Raw genomic sequence first — 5,498 nt, forward strand, 5'->3', positions numbered from 1 at the left:
TTGCAACACATGTGCCTTCTCCATATTAAGAAAATGATACATGTGATGTGCATGATATTCGTTATGATCATGTAGAAGACATATGAGAAGAGTAAGAAGTAAATATTTTTTATTGTTTATTTATAATTTATTTTTTGCTATAATTTCTTTGAGTTTTTACATGTGTTCTAACAAGTGTTATACTAACAAGTATTATTATTTCAAAATACAGGTGTTTAGAGATAAGACACCAAAAGACATATGTTCAAGTTGTGCATCTTGTATCCTTTAGAATAATGAATCAAGTGCACATTAATTTTGTATGATCACTGCAAGAAAACAACTCATTAGCCAGGTGACTATGCCAGGTGGTAATCACCTTGCAAAAAAACGTACTTGCGGGGTATTATTCACCTTGCAACACATTTTTTTTTATAAAAAATATATTATAAGTTTTTCCATTTCGCAACAGTTAGAGGGAAATTTAAATTTTTTCAAAAGAATGTTGTGAAGTGATAAACACCCCGCAACTGTTTTTAAAAAATTTGGGGGGAAATTTATTTGTACAATTATTGATGTGTCAGTAGTTGCAGGAGAAATTTAATGTCATAAAGGGAAAAAGAATTTGCGGGGTGAACCCCACATCGCAACTTCCAACAAAATAATATTTGCAGGGTTAAAGCCACCTCGCAAGTTTTTTTTTAAAAAAGTGGATGGAAAGCTTTAATTGCAGTCATTGTTTGATAGAGGGTTAGGTGAACGTTAGTACAATTTTTGACATTAATGTTGCGGGGTGATTTGCACTTTTCAAATCTCAACAGTCAGAAAAGTTGCAGGGTGATATTCACCTCACAAGTTTCCTTTATATATCACATGCGTCTTTCTCTTTTGTCCACCAGTAAACTTAAACAATTCTTCAAAATTTCTCAAACTCTTATTCTCTCAAACCCATTTTCTCTCATTCTCCAACCCTTTCCCAACTCCTCTATATCTCTCAATTCTCTCCGTTTTAATACAAAATCAAGATCCAAATACTCAAAAAAATTTGTTGGATTCGGATATGCTTTCTATATTTTCATCAAATCCATTTACAAAGGTACACATATTTATAAATTATTTGTTATTTTAAAAATTCTTTTAATTGGTTTGTATGATAGAAATAATTGGTCTGTATGTTTTATGAACATGTGTAGAAATATATGTTGAAATGGGTATAAAAATATGCTATATGATTTTTGTATGTTGAAATTAATTACAAATATATGTTGAAATGGGAAAAAATATATGCTAAAATTATAGAAATATATGCTGAAATTTGTAAAAAATAGAATATACTTTTTATTTTTATTAAACTGAATTTTTATTTATTTTATAAAACATAATATTTTATTATTATAAAAAAAATATTATTATTTGTTAAAACAGAATATATTTTTTTATTATATGTTAAATAATTAAATATTATATTTTAGGAAACAAAATATCATTACCCTCTATTATTAAGCTAAATATAAATATTGTATTACTAACATTTATTACTATTTTTAATATATTTATGATAGTTATGATTTATTATATTTATATTATTTTAAATATTAATAATTTAATATTTATAATAATGTAAATATAATATTTTTTTATTAGCTTATTTACTTTTTGCTAGGTGATTTCCATCCCGTAAGTTTTAATCTTTTTCTGCTCTGCTCTGAACCACCCTGCACTCCTGCACTCTCTGCTCTGTTTTGCGTGTAATTCTAGTAAAAGACTTGCGGGGTGCTTTTCACCTGGCAAAATTGCGAAGTGAAAACCACCTGGCAAACTTGTGAAGTGCGTTTCCCCTTGCAAAAAGTTGCGACTAACGTTTTTGCGATGTGTTTTGTCCACCCCGCAATTGTTACGTTGCAGGGTGATATTTGCATCTGCGGGGTGCTATTCACCTGGCAAATTGATGTTTTTTTTGTAGTGGATGGTTATTTCCTTATTTGATGAAATGATGTATAAAATGTATGTCATATTAGTGTTATTTTAGTTTTGATGTATTATTAAATAATTTTGGTTTCTTACATTTATCATTTTGGTTTTGATTCACAAATAGTCTATTGTTGTTTCTCTATATCTGTTTTGATTCATAAAAATACATATTATAGGAGATGTATGTAAAATCAAAAAAATTATATTTAAAAAAACAAAGTATTTCATCACGGTTGGTTCTTCAAACTATGGAGAAACGTAATGATATTTCAACTTGGTAAAAATTAACAACCGTCGTGAAAAGGTAATGATTCATGCCCTTTAAAAAATACTAAAATGCTGTTGCTATAGGTTTGAAATTCATAATCTTTTTCCTTTTCATTACAGTTGGATATTTCAATCGTTATGAAAAGTGGCGCGTTATCCAAATTTTTACTTCAGCCACTAGCATATGATGGAAAGTAATGCACTTTATATCACATTCTTTATTACCGTGGACCATCAACCATGGTAAAATCTTTCTTCGATAGATTTTTTTATAGTAGTGTCACTTCCCATACTTTTACTTGGTAAGGATTTGCCATCTCACATATTTTCCTAAGTGGGTATTTAATAATATTAATTATTTTATTAAGTATCTCTAACAATTCTATAAGAGCTAAAATTATTTTATTGGTGTAAGTAGATGATAAATATGATAACTCTTAAAGTGATAAAACCATCCGTTACAAGAAAAGCCAAATAATCTTAACATATATAAATCGTTGTCATGATGGCAACCCTAGCCACATGTCAACCTCATAGAAACTCTAAGCAAAAATCCTAATTCTAATTTTACTAATTTGACCCTACACCTTAAAATTAACTTAATAATTAAATTAAATATAATAATAATAATATAATAATAATATAAATAATAAGTAATATATATTTATTGTCACACTCTTAGTTATTAAATTGACACAATATTAATAATTAAAATAATAATAGTCATAACAACAACAATAATTATTATTATAATGATAATCATAACAAAAATAATATTAATAAAATAAATATTAATATTATTAATAATATTAATCTTATCTTATCTTAATCTACTTAGTATAAATGTAAAGAAATTGTGATGGCAATCAAATTTCCAATTTTATTTTTTATGCCTAAAAAATTCTAATATAATATAAAATTATTATAATCTTTGATATACTAAATGATAAATATTCTAATATAATATGTTGTTATAATAGTCTATAATATATAAAATAAAATCGTAATAGTATTTGATATACTATTTCTTTTGGTCTAATTTTCCGTCATATTTTTATTAAGGAAAGATATAAAAAATTAGATAATTTTATTATAAAGACAATATAATTTTACGTAATATATATATATATATATATATATATATATATATATATATATATATATATAACTTATTTACTTAAATATAAAATGAAATAATAAGTTCTTTAAAATATTTAATAAAAATAAATAAATATTTAATAAAAATAAATATTTTATAACAGAGAAGAACTAAATAAATATTGAAACAATTTAAATTTAAATTTATTTTATTTCTATTTTTTTTGATATTCTGTAACTTATATTTTTTCATTATTATGATCACTTATTTATTGCATTAATACAAATTTAAATTAATAATTTGATTGGTGATTCACTATTTTAATTAATAAAAATCAGTTTCAATTTTTTAATTATTGCAAAATCAATATTTAGAAAATGAAGAGTTTTATGAAACCGTCAATTTATTTTTATATCCAACCATAATATCAATTTATTATTCTAAAACTGATCAATTTGTCTCACTTTCTTCCTTAAATAGATAAACTCATTTCACTTTCTTCCTCACACGTATATTTTTAAATTTGATGCATAACTTGACAAAGCAAGGGATTGATGGGTGAGATATTCTACCCTAATTCTAAAATAGAATTGATTTTTCTATCTTTATCTAATCCAAATGCTCTTTGAAGGTTCATCTTTTTTACATGTATTCAAATATATTTCATGTCCATATTTTTCGATATAAATTTTATTTAATTATTTTGAATATATATTTTGAATTAAAGATACTTTTATTAATTCAAAAAAACAAGCTATACATGGCGATCACAATACTCATATTATATTGTGTAATATACTTTTTAATTATTATTTTGCAGGTTTTGCAATTTGAATGAGAGACTAATAGGGCCAAACTCCTACAAACTACAATTTTAAAGCGAAGATTGAAATATACATCTCTTGCAATAATCAGAAGCATCTAAATTCTAGAAACTGTAATACATATGAAATTGTAATACATATGTTTATGTTAAAATATTTTTATTTTTTGTATTGACTTTTAATTTTTTTGGTTTAATTTCCTTCTTTCTTCACAATTCTAGAATGGTACTACTTATGCTTTCTTTTGGATTTAAATTCTTATTATCTTTTATAGTATAAATTTTAATTATTATTTTAATCCTATTTTATTTTCATAATTATTTTGATATATGTTGTTGTAATAAGTATGCACATAAATTTATTGGTCTTTCAATTTGAAAGTTTATTTGCATCTAAGAATAAAAGAACTTTTGAAATCATTTAGATGTAAAATTTCTAGAACTATAATACACATATATGCTTTCGTTCATATATAATCATATCAATTATATTATTATTTTTGATTAATTTCCTTCTTCCACTTATGATTTCTTTCGAATATAACCATATCAATAATATTTAGTTTTCATTTAATTGTTATGATGTTTTTCTTTTGAATAATTTCCTTCATCCCAACTTTAAAATATTTTTATGGTTTAGTAACATGGAATAGTTGATGTTTTTATTCTTTATAAAAAATATTTTATTCGTTTAGACAAATTTTTTCTAGCAATCAAGATTCTTGCACTATAATTAATGTATATTGACGATATTTAATTTTTATTTTAATTTTTTTTGAATTTTTTTTCTACATTCCTATTCAACCATTAATGGCTTATTAAAAATATTAAAATATATTTTTCACTATTTTTGATTTTTTATCAATCCAAATTGAAACTCTAAAAAAATTAAAACTCCATTAAACTATATTAATGTCTTATCTACCAATAAAATTTTTAACTTTGCAGTTAGTACCAAATTCTAATTAAAAAAAATAGTCTCAATTATCCTAAACAAATAATTGATGAGTATTAGAATTTTTAAAATTATATTTCTTACTTACTATTAAAATAAATTTTAACCGTTTAAATGACAACCAATCAAACTATTGTTTTGTATATTTATTGATTCATTAAAATCATTAAGAAAAAAGTACAAATCATTAAATGTTTTACATACAAAGTAATTGATAAAATTTATTATAATTCCCTATATTATTTACAATTACATCTATCTTTTTATTACCCCTTAAAATTCAACATATTCTCAAATATTATAATAAACTCATATATAATAATTATTCAAATAAACTCATATATATTAATTATTTAAATAAACTCATTAGAAAAAAGTCCTATAAAAATAATTAATTGATTCTT

The 5,498-nt window shown here is 23.1% G+C and overlaps 1 long non-coding RNA gene across 1 annotated transcript; it reads left to right on the forward strand.

Annotated features, from left to right (window-relative positions):
- Positions 1 to 892: 892 nt before the first annotated feature.
- LOC131625055 (uncharacterized) lies at positions 893 to 4,355 on the forward strand. The gene is made up of 3 exons (XR_009290717.1): positions 893 to 2,254; positions 2,338 to 2,460; positions 4,137 to 4,355. It is a non-coding gene; the product is annotated as an uncharacterized LOC131625055 (long non-coding RNA).
- The last annotated feature ends 1,143 nt before the right edge of the window (positions 4,356 to 5,498 follow it).

The sequence above is a fragment of the Vicia villosa genome, unplaced genomic scaffold (genome assembly GCF_029867415.1).
Source record: "Vicia villosa cultivar HV-30 ecotype Madison, WI unplaced genomic scaffold, Vvil1.0 ctg.000182F_1_1, whole genome shotgun sequence".
In the NCBI taxonomy this organism is placed as follows: domain Eukaryota; kingdom Viridiplantae; phylum Streptophyta; class Magnoliopsida; order Fabales; family Fabaceae; genus Vicia; species Vicia villosa.